The sequence below is a fragment of the Callospermophilus lateralis genome, chromosome 2, assembly GCF_048772815.1.
Source record: "Callospermophilus lateralis isolate mCalLat2 chromosome 2, mCalLat2.hap1, whole genome shotgun sequence".
Classification (NCBI taxonomy): Eukaryota; Metazoa; Chordata; class Mammalia; order Rodentia; family Sciuridae; genus Callospermophilus; species Callospermophilus lateralis.
Window position 1 is genome coordinate 110655034 of NC_135306.1, and position 15243 is coordinate 110670276.

Sequence of the window (15243 nt, forward strand, 5' to 3'; positions counted from 1 at the left end):
TTTTTGTTTGAGGAGGATGATGATAATGACATTAGCTAGTGATAATAGCCAATGAGTCTTATAGTACTCTTATTGCATGTCTAAGGATGGAGGAAAAACCTGCTTCTTTTGGAATGAAAGAGAAGAGAGAAGTTTGAGTAGATGAACATGGATAGAGATAGAAGAGAAATTGAGAGAGATCTTCATATTTGTTTTCTCTATTAAGTATTAGACTGGGTCATTTGTTGAAAGGTAGAGGTCTGAGGTTAGAAGGCTTAAAGAAATTGGTAAAAGTTTAAAATTACCAGAAAATGGGGTAGAGGCCTGATCAGGGATGATGATGATGATTTTGATGATGATGATGATGATAGCAGTGGTAACAGTAGTACTAGTATTACTATTACGACTACTACTACTACTAATGAAAGCAACAATGACAATAGCAATAGTATGTACAGCTGGTATCACTAGTTATGTCTTCCATGTCAGATACTATTCTAATCACTTTATATTTTAATCAACTGAACTAAAATAGTTGTTACAGAGAAGAAACTAAATTGCAGAGTTGGGATTCCAATTTTATTCACTTGGCCCAACCTCAGTCTCTTTCCTCTTTCTTCTTTCTTCACTGTAAAGGACATTGAAATTGTCCATTAGACCTTGCAAGTAAAAAGTTTAGGGTGTAATTAAAGAACAACAACAACAACAAAATTTTTTCTTTAGAGAAAGGAGAAAGAGTGGATTGAAAAAAGCTTTATATATTTAAACTATAACAGATATATTGATACTTTTTTTCTTTTCAGAATAATTGGTGCTTTTGATGGGTTGCTTGCCTAAATGAAGTGAGCTGCCATCCAGTAAGAACCCAGATCTGGTTATGTGACCTTAACAGGCAGAGGTACCTGAAATTATAAGCTGATTATCTCCCTAAAGCCTATGTCTGAAATACTGGCTTGGGGTTAATTCTAGGTCAGTGAATTCGTCTTATTATGCAGGAGTAAATGAGACTTTTAAAAAATTTGTAGTTATTCTATTTGCTAATGAGGTATTACTTGTATTTCTAGTCTAAACTATGTTTTATTTTGTTTCATTTTTAGCAATAGCTTCTCCAAATGTGGAATTTAGAAAAAGAAAACTCAGTTTCTCCAGTATTATAAATGCAGGTTTAAATTTCTTACATGTCTTTATTTGATGTATGTAAAGGTTCTTTTCAAAGATACAAATGACTAAATGGGTGCATAGTTTGATGTAAAGCAACCCAGAGCAGATTGAATTCTAGTGAACCATCCTACTGACTAGCATTTCAATGTCCAGGTGGACAAATATCATATTTATTTACAACAGCAAACTCAACTATAAAATAATTAATTTCTAGACTGTAACTAATTTATATGAAGACCCTCATTACCCAGATGGGAAACTTCATTATTGCATTATGACTTAGGTTTACATTGCCTAAGACCAGAGAAAATGACTTTGATCCCCAGATCTGCACATGTCAGATCACTTATAATTCAGACTCAGCAGTTACCTTTTTTTAGCTTTAACTTTGAAAATTGTTAACATATCAATAGGTTATGTACTTTATTCTCTACCTTGTTATTATTATTATTATTATTATTATTATTATTATTATATTATTGTTATCTAACATGTTGATTTTAACATTAAGAAATAATTGTTAAGGTTTGAGATGAAATACAATATTGATGAATTCTGTTAAATCGGTAAATACAAACTAGTTTACAAGAGGGACTTGTTGCAGACTCTTTTCACATGTAGAAAAACTCTTCAGAAAGACATTTTTGAAGTTTTGCTATGGAGAAAGATTGCCAGTGAATTAAAAACAAACAAACAAACAAACACAAAACCTTTTCATAGGTCCCTTCTTGTGGTAACTGGTACTTTTGGACTCTATACATAGAAATCCAAGTCTAGGAGAATGTCTCAGGATATAGCTATCTATGTCTTGTATGCAGAGCTATTAATTTCTTCATTATTAGAAGAAACCACAGATTGCATAAGGGGCTTGGCCTTTTGTTGGTGTCAAGAGAAGGATGATCTCAGAGGACTTGTAAGCCTGGGTTGGGATGTGTGATGTGTGCCTTTTTTCCCCCAAGTTTTTTGTTTGTTTCAACAGCCTAAGATATTTTTTGAAACTGTAGGTATTCCCAAGATAGCAAATCCAAATCAGTACACAGAACAGCCATTTTTGCCAGCACCAAAATGCATACTTTGCTGAGTTTTCTAATCTGAGCTCCAGAGTTTATACATAGCAAATTCTAACATCTGCCAAGTTCTGTTATGACCCAGACGGGAGTGAAATAGAGTAGAATGAAGAAATCTGGAAATGCATGCTGCTATAGGGTAAACTGCATTTTGGAATTTGCTTCCATGTTGCCATCCCTTGTGGACCACTGTGATTTTTTTTTTTTTTAAATAATGACTTAAGAATGTACTTTATTGAGAACAAAATAAAACCAGAAGGAAAAAAGATAGTCACAGAAATTGATTTTTAAGTACTACTAAATGTAGTTTACTAATGACTACAAAGAAAGTAATTTATTATTTAAAAAATACAAAAATCTAAATTCTAGACAAGAAAATCCAGAGAAAAATAAAGATTCTACTCAATGGGTACTTGAAGAATGTTAGGTGGGAGGACATAATGTCATGTTCAGAGGGAGAACAAGAAAACAATTTAACTTAAATTTAAAAAAAAAAAAGATGTCTATTGATTAAGACTACTATTCCTAACAATGTGCTGAACTAAATAATATGACATTTGCTATTTGTCAACAAATATTTCTTAAAATCTAGTCTGGTCCATAGTTCTCAAAAGGTCAGATGAAGTGGGACATGGATATCACAATGCTGAGTATGTATTCTCCTTTTTCTACACATCAAGTCTTAAATATATATCAAGTCAAGATAACAGTAAATTTTCATAATAAAACTATTGAACTAGAAGTACAATCTTCCTAAAATTTTGGTGTTATTTCAGTCAATTGAATCATTTTTATTTTTTACAAAATTAAAACATTGAATTCTTAAACTATATATAGGAAGATATAATATTAATTTTACTTTGTTAAATTTTTCTTAAAATAATAGCAATTTTCATGTTTAATGTTAATATTGGTATGCAAATACAGCTCTTTTTACTTTAGTACTCAAAAGCATTTTCTATTTATTTTAAATTTATTTATTTATTTCAATTAGGTATATATGACAGCAGAATGCATGTTGATTCATTGTACACAATTGCAGCACAACTTTTCATTTCTCTGATTGTACATGATGTAGCATTGCACCATACATGCAGTCATTCTGTACCTAGGGTAATGATGTCCATCACATTCCACCCTGTGTACAGAACCAGGGTGAGATAAGGGGAAGAACTGGCTCCTCTCACCAGGCCTTTCCATAAATCTTAGCCTTGGGCCAGGAGCCTCCACAGGTGCAATTCCATTTCAAAAGGGAGTAGCCAGACTCCCTGGGGAAGTTATCTACACTCCAAAAGGTGGGGACCCAGGTCAACCAGGCTTCCTGGAGGAAGGCCAAGAGAAGCCAGGGGAACCGGCCCCTTCCCCAGGCATTGGTTTCTATTGGTTTATTACCAGAACATTTTTATAATCATTTCACAAATAGGTCTGGTTTTGCCATCACAATGATGCTCAATCTTTGTTTCGGTTCTGTGTACAGCAGCGGCTGCAAGCTTGGTCATACATTGGAATCACCAGGAAACCTATAAAAAAACCCAGGCTTGAGTGGCTTTCACAGCTCTGAGGTGACTCCAACCTGCATCCAGGATAAAGATCCAGGAGAGTGGAAGAACCTTCCTTAACTGGGTTTTCATCATTTGGATTTCTTTTTTTTCTTTTTTTTTTTTTTTGGTTGTTCAAAACATTACAAAGCTCTTGACATATCATATTTCATACATTATATTCAAGTGGATTATGAACTCCCATTTTTACCCCAAATACAGATTGCAGAATCACATCGGTTACACATCCACATTTTTACATGATGCCATATTAGTGACTGTTGTATTCTGCTACCTTTCCTATCCTCTATTATCCCCCCTCCCCTCCCCTCCCATTTTCTCTTTCTACCCGTTCTACTGTAATCCATTTCTCTCCTTGTTTTTTTCCCCATTCCCCTCACAACCTCTTATATGTAATTTTGTATAACAATGAGGGTCTCCTTCCATTTCCATGCAATTTCCCTTTTCTCTCCCTTTCCCTCCCACCTCATGTCTCTGTTTAATGTTATTCTTTTCCTTCTGCTCTTCCTCCCTGCTATGTTCTTAGTTGCTCTCATTATATCAAAGAAGACATTTGGCATTTGTTTTTTAGGGATTGGCTAGCTTCACTTAGCATAATCTGCTCCAATGCCATCCATTTCCCTGCAAATTCCATGATTTTGTCATTTTTTAGTGCTGCGTAATACTCCATGGTGTATAAATGCCATAGATTCCGATATGTTGTGTCTGTATTTTCATTTATATCTAAGAATTTTTTGATTTCCTCCTTTATGTCTTCTGTAACCCATTGATCATTCAGTAACATATTGTTCATTTTCCAGGTTATGCAGGATTTTTCCTTCCTTCTTTTATCATTGATTTCCAGTTTCATTCCATTATGATCAGATAAGATGCATGGTATTATCTCCACACCTTTATATTTACTGAGAGTTGCCCTATGGCATAATATATGGTCTATCTTTGAGAAGGATCCATGTGCTGCTTAGAAGGACGTGTATCCACTTGATGATGGTTGATATATTCTATATATGTCGGTTAAGTCTGGGTTATTGATTGTGTTATTGAGTTCTATAGTTTCTTTATTCAGCTTTTGTCTGGTAGATCTGTCCAATGGAGAGTGCAGTGTGTTGAAGTCATCGGTAATTATTGTGTTGTGGTCTGTTTGACTCTTGAACTTGAGGAGAGTTTGTTTTATGAACGTTGCAGTACCATTGTTTGGTGCATACATATTGATAATTGTTATGTCTTGTTGGTGGATGGTTCCTTTTAACAGTATATAGTGTCCTTCTTTATCCCTTTTGATTAACTTAGGTTTGAAGTTGATTTTATTCGATATGAGTATGGTCACTCCTGCTTGCTTCCAAGGACCATGTGAGTGGTATGATTTTTCCCAACCTTTCACTTTCAACCTGTGTATGTCTTTTCCTATCATATGAGTCTCCTGAAGGCAGCATATTGTTGGATTTGTTTTTTTAATCCAGGTTACTAGTCTCTCTTGATTGGTGAATTTAAGCCATTAACGTTTAAGGTTACTATTGATATATTGTTTGAACTTTCAGTCATGCTTATTTATTTATTTATTTTAATATGGCTCATTTTTCCTTTTTGGTTATTTTTTTTCCTTCCCTTTACTGAGTTACCTCCCAATGTTAATTTTGGGTGCTGTTTTTCAATTCCTCTTCTTGTAGTGTTTTGCTCAAAATGCCTTGCAGTGCTGGTTTTCTGGCTGCGAGAGTTCTTTTAACTTTTGTTTATCGTGAAATATTTTAATTTCATTGTCAAATCTGAAGCTTAATTTTGCTGGATATAGTATGCTTGGTTGGAATCCATTATTTTTCAGCGTTTGAAATACGTTGTTCCAGGATCTTCTTGCTTTCAACGTCTGTGATGAAAAATCAGCCATTAACCTAATTGGTTTACCCCTGAATGTAATCTGCGTTCTTTCTCTCGTAGCTTTTAATATTGTCTCCTTGTTCTGTATGTTGGATATCTTCATAATTATGTGTCTTGGAGTTGGTCTATTACGGTTTTGTATGTATTATGGTTTTTGTAAATCCTGTAGGCTTCCAGGATTTGACAATCCATTCTATCTTTTATATCTGGGAAGTTTTCTAGGATTATTTCATTCAATAGATTGTTCATTCCTTTGGTTTGAACCTCTATACCTTCTTCTATCCCGATGACTCTCAAGTTTGTTTTTTTTATAATATCCCATATCTCTTGGATAGATTGCTGGTGATTTCTTAGCATCCTTTCTGTGTTGACTATATTCTTTTCAAGTTGATACACTTTGTCTTCATTATCTGATGTTTTGACTTCTATTTGACCTAGTCTATTTGTAATATTCTCGTTTGAGTTTTTAATTTGGTTTATGTTTTCCTGCATTTCTAGGATTACTGTTTAATTTTTTTTTAAATCTCTATCTCCTGGTAGAACTCGTTCTTTGCCATTTGAATTTGCCTATTTAATTCGTTTTCAAAGTATACTTTCATTGTTTGGACTTGCTGTCTAATGTCTTCTCTAAGATTCCGTTCCATCTGTGTTAGGTATGCCTTGAGTTCTTTCTCTGTCCATTTTTCTGATGCCTCTAGGTTCTCCTGTGAATTTAAGTTGTCCTGCATTATTTATAATCCTTTTTTCCCTTGCTTTTTCATGGTGCTCACGTTACTTTCCAACTCGGTGTGACTGCTGTGTTTCTGTTTTCTTCTTTAAATTTGTTTTGGTTTTTATAGTTCCAATATCTCTCCTTTGTGTTGGGAGACAATGTTTAGAGATGTTGGATTTAATTGTTATTCAAGGTAAATTCATTAGTTTCATTAAAGACCTACAGAATTTGATGGCATGTATAGAATTGAGGTTTGAACTTAGGATTTTATGTTGAGGTCGGGCGCTTTGATGGTATGGAGGTTAGTATATGTTAGCTTCTTTGGGGGGTTGCTCAAATGCAGGCGGATATTAACAAGAGAATAGACAAGAGTACTTGGGGGTAGTTAAGGGCTTAGGCGGACTATGGACTGCTTCATAGTATTCATCTATTTGCATTTAGTAAGTTGTACGTAATCTGGGTGGTCATGCTTAAGAGGAAAGATGGGGAGAAGGTAAGGAAGCAAACCAAGAAAGAGAGAGGGAGAGAGGAAAGAAAGAGAATAGAAAAGAAAAGGAAATGATAATAATAAAAAATAATAATAAAATGCAGTAAAGTAAAAATTACATTTAAAAAATGATAGTATAATTATAGAAAAGAAAAAAAATTAAAATTAAAAAATTTAAAAAAAATTAAAAGAAAAAAGGGACACTGTTAGGCTTCTATTTTCTTCGCTTCCAGTAGGTGGTGCTGTGCCTTCCGGGCCAAGATTTTGCCCTCCGGCTGTAGGAAACAATCCGTGTGAGGCCGCTCCCTCCTCCCCGGCCCTGGTGTCTCTCAAAACCTGTTAGCTTAGGTTTATTCCTGGTTTCTAGTCCCCTGGCTTCTCCTGTCAGCCAGGCCTTTCCCAGTGTGATACCTCTCGGCAGTTCAAACTACTCTCTGGACCTGCAGTTTCCTGGATGTGTAGCTCGGCTACTGGGAACCGGCCCCTATTGTTTTGATTCCCTCCGCTAGCCCCTCCTCCGAGCGCTGGCAAGACAGGTTTCTTTTCGCTGCTGGTGGGACGGGGAGTTGGAGGTCAGGTGCCTTTACCTTTCCCCCATGCCTCTATTCACGCTCACTCTATTAATCACACCCCCGGAAAGCCGAGGAGAGATTTTATGTGATTTCCCCGCTGTATGGAGGATGGTCTAGATGTCACAGACCTGTTCTATCGCTGAGTGAGCTGCGATCTGTCGAAAACTGGCGATGGTGAAGTCAGCTCTCCAAGATGGTGGCTGCTGGCTTCCTCGGTGGGCTGACCCGGTGCGGAGGACAAAACTGGACCGCTTCCTTCCCCGTCTCAAACCCAGAATTCAGCCAGGAGCACAGTGAAGGCACAGCCGGCAGGAGCCCATAGAATCTGCCGCGCCGTTTCTCTGCGTTGCTAGCTCGCTGTTTCTAGGGACACCATTTCCGGAGCGCCGCAATCTCTAGCAGTGGGGCGGGCCGCAGAATAAACAGCTTGAATCCCCGGGCGGACAGATCACTCGCGGTTGAGCCCCAGTAACCTATCCTCAGGCGATGAAAATCCTTCCTCTAGGTTTCGGTGCACCCCAATTTTGCTGGAAATTCCTAACAAGATAGCTTTTGGCCATTCTAACTCGTCATTCACCCGCGCAGTGACGCGGTACATGGGGGTGATGCACTCCATTCGCAGTCATCTTCTCAAGTCTCCCACTGTGATGTTTAACCGGCTGAGCTGGAAAGGTAATATTGCACAAGATGAAGAACAGTAAATGGTCTGTCTGGTGGCTTGCTGTTAAGCCTCCCACCGGTGCCAACTAATAGCCATAATAGCCATTTCTCCTATGGGGTGTAAGAGTTTGGCCGTCATCTTTTTAGGAATATGGGGTAATTTGTAGCTATTGCTTTTAGCATAGTAAGGAGATATGACATTTATAGGGATGCATCCTGGTGGTTTTCTTACTGCCTCATTACCTACTGGCAACCCCATGAACTACTACTTTGAATCTGGAAAACTACTGTGGGTTAATTTTAAAAATTATATTATGCATATCAATTTTGAATACACTTGATTTGTATTTTGCCAAAGAGAACTTGAATTTATCTCTCTTCACAATACAAAAATCTTAAAATATGGACCCTAAAAATAGTGTGATTTTTTTTTTCTTTTTAAATCAGTAAAATTCCCTTTTTCATGGGTTAATGCAGTTCTCAAAGGTTTACAATATTTATAGAACATAAACCCTAATAATATTTGTAAGTATAAACAATATGGAGCACAAATTAGTGTCCTTAAGTTCCCTAAGATCTGCTTTATAAGAAGTATATTGGGGCTGGGGATGTGGCTCAAGTGGTCGTGCACTCGCCTAGCATGCATGAGGCCCTGGGTTAGATTCTCAGCACAACATAAAAATAAAATAAAGATATTGTGTTCACCTAAAAAGCTTAAAAATAAATATTAAAAAGCAGAAGTATATTGATTGAAGATATTTTCAAAGTATTTCCATTCAAGTGATATATAATACTTTATATAACTGCCTTTAAAAATATAGATGTATTCCTGAAATTATTGATCAGTTTTTAATCAATAACTGTCTTAAAATGAATGATGAGCTGGTCATGGTATTGCATGCTTGTAATACCAGCACTTTGGGAGGAGGAAGCAGGGGGACTGCAAGTTTGAGGCCAGCCACAGCAACTTAATGACCCCCCTTCCCCCAACCCCCATCTCAAAATAAAAAACATAAAGGGCTGGCAATATATTCCAGTGGTAAAGTGCCCTTGGTTCAATCCCCATTACTGGGAGTAGGTAAGTTTGTTGTGGTTGTTTTAAGTAATATGGTCAATTAGATGAACAGAGAAATCCCTTTGGAGCATACACTTTTAAATGGAGCTAGGGAAGGGGGAAATATATGAATACATATAAAATGGATGTGAAATCCTGAAACTATTATAAGGAAAATAATTGAAGTCCTGAAAAGATCAGAAAACATGATTTCACAAGGTAGATAGCATAGACTCATAAGGTGGTGTTTGTGCTGTTTCAAACTGGATTAGAACATAGGGAAGGAATACGGAAAACTTTAGTGCCCTAGCACAGTAGAGACTGACCTGGGCATGACTGGAATCCTGGAGGGATAAAGTCCTCAGTGGATGAATCAGAAAAAACCATGCTCCGGATGCTCTGGTTGCAGATTACCTATTATTTTCGTGAATCTGGGTTGAAAGGGGGAAAAAAAATCTCCAGTGAAACTAATCAGCTCTGTGTCACTGTAACCAAAATACCTGATAAGAGAAGGGGAAATTTATTTTGGCTCATGGTTCCTGAGGTTTGGTTCATGCTTGACAGACATTGCTCTGGGCCTAAGGTAAAGCAGAACATTGTGACAGAATAGCGTGGTGGAGGGAAGTTTCCTCTCATGGCAGCCTGGAAGAGAGTGGAGGGATGTGGGGAAAAAAGGGGAGTGGGAGAGAAGGGAAATCAGGGAAAGGGCCCACAGCTATACCTCACCTGCCTACAGTTACCACCCAGTTACTCCATTCAAACTAGATTGGACCAATTAGGTTATACTCTCACAATCTAATCATTTCATCTCTGAATATTCCTGTATTAACACAGGAATTTTGGAAGGTCCTCCTCATATCCAAACCATACACTCTTTAGCTGACACACATACTCACGTGAGTTGTCAGCCAGATTTCTTATGACCTGTGAGGGCTAAGAATCTCTAACTGAAAACTTAGTGAAAGGGCTCCCAGTTGGTTGTGATCCTCAGTGTCTGGGAGAATCAAATTCCTATCTCTACAGAAGCATACTTTAGAGATAGACTTCAAGGAACTTTTATTATGGAAGTTGCAAGAGGTGTGAATTTGCACAAGAAAACAAGCAACTATCACTTGATTAGATGTGGAAGATTCTATTTTCCAGGTAGGGCTACAACAGTGTTTCTAGAACTGTGTGCTCTTCTAGAACCTTGCCCATAATGCTCTCCTGGACAGCAGAGGCCTAGGTACCTGAGCCAGAACTCTGTTCCCATCATTTCTCCAGGTGCTCTCCTGGATGGCAGAGGCCTGGCAGCTGGTGTCAGTGCAGAAACGACTACAGAAAGAATTGTTGGCTTTGCAAAATTACCCACCTCCAGGGATGACTTAAAATGAAGAGTGTTCAAATTGAATTACACAGTGTACTATAGACTTGGAAGGTGTACCAGGTACCTTATATGAAAGGGAAATTCTTCAGCTTCTATATGTTTGGTCATTTTTACTGGTGAAAATACTCCCGTTCATCCTAATATTTATAGCAATGGTCCTATCTGTTTATCTATTCAACAGAAGACTGATCCCCAGAGCTCTCAGTGTAGTTAGCTTTTCTTAGCTTTCATTACTAGCATGCTTTCCAGCTGCAGAGAAAAGAGAGGACCACCAGGTAATTCTTTTTATGTGTGAACATGTAATAAGAATTCAAAGAAAACAAAATGGTGGCACCATGTGTGAAATTTTCTATATCCTCACTTAAATAGAGTGAATTTTAAACTTGAGTTCTCCCAAATGTTGAAATAAAAGATAACCAGTCATTTCATGAATGCCATTCATGAGTGCTGCACAGATATGAAAACTTGAGATAATTTTAGTGAGAAATACACGAGACCTAAAGGGGAAAAAATGACAAAACTATAAGAACTGTGAAAAAAGCAGAGACGCTTTAATGAGAAAATATGTTGTTCTTAAAAAATGTAATTTTAGTAAGGATCTCATGGAATGATAGGGGTAGGTGTTTGAAAAGTTTGGAAAAAGTAGGTGAGAGAAGCAAAATTTGAATTTTGAACTATAAAGATAATGTATGAGAATTACTCTATCAGGCACTGAGACATTAACAAGAGTAGATCACTCTATAGAATTATTCTATTTAGGCCCTGTTGTGTATGAGATTTAAATGCATTATAAATCATTGAGAAGGAGAAAGATTATTTAGTATCTAATTTTAGATAATTGGTAATCATCTGGGAAGGAAATAAGTTTATATGTTCACTTCATATATAAAATATTTCTTGTGGATCATTTAAAAAATAACAATAAAAGAGAAAAAATTTTTCAAAGGGAAATAGAGTCTTTGTGTCCTTTCATTCAACCTGTGCAGACCTTTGTGATTGCTGTGACCAGAAGAACATGATGGAAGTGAGATTATATGGTTTTTGAGGCTAAGTCCTAAAAATAGTACACATTTCTTCCTTATTTTCTTGGGATGCTCATTCTTGGAACCCATCACTGTGCTGTGAAGAAACACATGGAGAGATCCATATGGAAAGGAACTGAGACCTTAGGCCAATGGCACCAGCTAGGTTCCCAGCTGACAGCCAGAACTAACTTGCTGCCTTGTAATTAAGCCATCTTGAAAGCGGATCTTCCATCCCTCCTGTCCAGCTGACCTAAGGTGATGCCACATTGAACAGAGGCCAACTCTCTTCTCTGAGTCCTAAACAAATCACCCAATATATGAGCAAAAAAGTGATGGTTGTTGTTTTAATCTATGAAATTTGAAGGTGGTTTGTTACACAGTGATAGATAGTTACATTAGCAGTAACTGTCAGTCTCATGAAGACTAGGATGTTTCTCATAAAAACTACGGAGATTTAGTCAGGTGTGGTGATATATGCCTGTAATTTCAGCTACTTGGGAGGCCAAGACAGGACGATTGCAAGGTTGAGGCCAGCATGGGTCACTTAGCAAGACCCTGTCTCAAAATAAAAATAAAAAGGGGTGGGGATCTAGTTCAGTGGTAGAGCTCCCCTGGATTCAATCTCCAATACTGCCCAGAAACAAAACAGAAAACAACAACAAAAAACTCCACCCAAAACCAACAACAACAACAAAAAACTACACACACACACACACACACACACACACACAGATGTTTATGTGTTTTGGGGATACACACACACATACACACACACACACAGATGAATGATACGATTATAAAGAAAAAAGAAAGAATTAACAAACTTCAGGAGAGTGGTTTTTCTTTGGGTATGGAACTGTGGACTGGGAGAGCTCATAAAGATTTGTGGTTTATATACGACACATTTCACAGAAAAATGTTTTAAAGTGCGTTGTTGAAAGAAACCTTGCAGTGATTCTTTTTCTAAGGAAAGAATTTTGGTAATGCAAATACTAGTTCATTTTTCCCCCTTGGTGCCATCCAAATGTTCTACCACTGAGCTACCTCCTCTACCCAAATATTAGTTCTTAATTAATCTTTTGGCATGCATTCTTGCACATAAAATCCTCCAGTCAATCTATTTTGAATTATTTTTTCAGAGTTTTTATATTATCCTTGCTAACTGGGAAACATGCCTAGGAAGAAGGTGAAACTAGGAGAATTCATCCACATGTTCAGCCTCAGTGATCATTAGCCTTATAATGAGAAATTAGGCCTCTTATCCTAGCTGTCTTGAAATTGGCTTACTGTTAAAAATAAGACTTTTTAGGTTTATTTATTTATTTTAGGTCAGCAATAAAGGAACACGCTCTTTTTTTCTTTTCTTTTCTTTTTTTTTGCCTCTCCCCAGCCTGAATCTGCTGTTTGTTAAAAACCTCCATGCATTGACATCTCTTCCTTTTCTGAAGTAATATGAAACCCAATAATTACACACAGACCTGACCTACTTTGGAGGATCCAGAGGACAAAGAAAGCCTAGCTTTCTTCGTCCTTTTTTGGTTAAAAGCAAAGATTTGGGATGTAAGGGCTAGAACTTTCTATATCCTTCATTCTTTGAGGAGCCCAACCCAGATTGTCCTTTTCCCATACATCAGAAGTTTCTTTATGTATGTGCTGCTTATCCCCTGAAGGACTTGATGCTGAGGAAGCCACTGCATGTTTGCTGATCAGAAACTATTTGTTTCCCAAGGCACTGTTGCTCTGAAAAAATAAGGATGAAAGAACCACTTTATTTGCCTTTATTTTTAATTATCCTATTCTATGTGTTTGATTTTAAAACTATCTTAGTTCTTTTTAAAAAGAGGTATTTAGGATAGAAACACACACCAATTTTTGATATTTGCTTTATTCATTGACTTTAAAAATAATAAAAGGTTTGGTTCATTAACCATTGCTAAAGTACCACACATGGGTCCTGGGTCCTGGGTCTGTACTGGATGCTTACAACTTTACTAAAACGATTTTGTGTAATAAACACTGACCTTAGCCAAGGGAGATGACTCTCAGTGTCTGGAATATTGAGAACTGGAAGAGGATGAGAGAGTGTAGTACTGGTGTAAGAATAGCGACATAGAGATCAATGGACTAGAATCAAGAGTCTAGAAATAAAATCCTATGCTTATGGTCATTGATTTTTGACAGTGATTCCAAGACAATTCAATGGAGAGAGAAGAGTCTTTTCAACAAATGTGCTGGGATAAGTAGATATCTACATGCAAAGAAGGGGCGTTGGATCCTTGCTTTATATCATACACAAAAACTAACTCAAAATGGGCTATAGACATAAATGTAAGGGCTAATACTATAAAAATCTTAAAAGAAAATACAGGAGTAAACCTTTCTAATCTTGAACTAGGCAATAGTTTCTTAGATACGACATCAAAAGTACAAAGAACAAAGGGAAAAATAGATAAATTGGACTGTAGTAAAATTTAAAACTTTTTTTTTGTTATTGCTGCAAACAATGCTATCACAAAGTGAAAAGACAACCAATAGAATGGGAGAAAATATTTACAAATATTATAGCTGGTAAAGGAACTTATATTTGAGTACATAAAACTCTAACAACTTAATCCTAAAAAGACAGTTAACTCAGTTAAAAAACAAACCAAAAATTTGAATGTCTGTTTCTCCAAAGAAGGTATTCAGCTGGTCAGTAAACTTATAAAAAGATGCTCCACATCATTAGTCATTAGAAAAATGTAAAACAAACCCACAATGAGATACCACTAGCATGACTATAATAAATATATGAACAATAACAAGTCTTGGTGAGGATATGGAAAAAATTAGATTACTCTTGGGATTGCTAGTGAGAATGTAAAATAATGCAGCCACTTTTTGTCATTTTCTCAAGCTCCAACGTATGACATTTAAGATCTACACCATAACATAAGTAAAAGAAAGCAGTCCAGTTGAGAAATCTTAAATATCCTACCCCCACTTTCCCCTATTATTAATATCTTATATTAGTATAATACTTTTGTCAGAGTTAAGGATCAATACTGGTACATTACTATTAACTAAAGTTCATATTTTGTTCAGATTTCCTTAGTTTTACCTAATGTGCTCTCTTTGTGTTTTATTGCATTTAGTCATTATGTTTCCTTAGGCTTTTTTGGCTGCAACAGTTTCTCAGACTTTGTTTTTGATGATCTTGACAGTTTTGAGGAGTACTAGTCAGGGATTTTGTAGAATGCCCCTCAAATGTAATTTATCTAATATCGTTGCTATGATTAGACTGAGGTCACAGATTTTTGAGAGAATAAAACACTGCTAACAGGTGTAAAGTACCATTTTTATCATATCATACCAAGGACTTTTACTACCAACTTGACATTACCATTGATAATAACTTGGTCACCTAGTTGAAGGGGTGTTCATCAGGTTTCTCCACTGTAAAGATGCTTTTTTCTTCTTTCCAATACTGTAGTATCTGGAAGGAAATTATTAGATACACAGGCTTTTGATAGCATTTTTGCAATTGGCAAAAGCAACTTTGTTTTGAAAACTAATGAGCTTGACATATTTACTTTTTCAGTCAGAGAGCTTATCTGTGTACACACAGAAAGGGTTTGCTGCAATAATAAGTAGGGCCAAAGCTTTTCTCAAGAAAAAGCTTTAGATCTGTTCACATTCTTGAACTCTCAAAACAGCACATACTTGTTACCTCACGGTTTCTGTGGGTCA

The 15243-nt window shown here is 36.6% G+C and overlaps 1 protein-coding gene and 1 pseudogene across 4 annotated transcripts in view; both read left to right on the top strand.

The window, feature by feature from the left end:
• Nucleotides 1–15243, top strand: part of Sik3 (SIK family kinase 3) — a 242308-nt gene that overhangs the window by 105205 nt on the left and 121860 nt on the right. The gene's annotated exons all lie outside the window — the stretch shown is intronic.
• Nucleotides 10399–10832, top strand: LOC143392088 (ubiquitin-conjugating enzyme E2 W pseudogene; annotated as a pseudogene).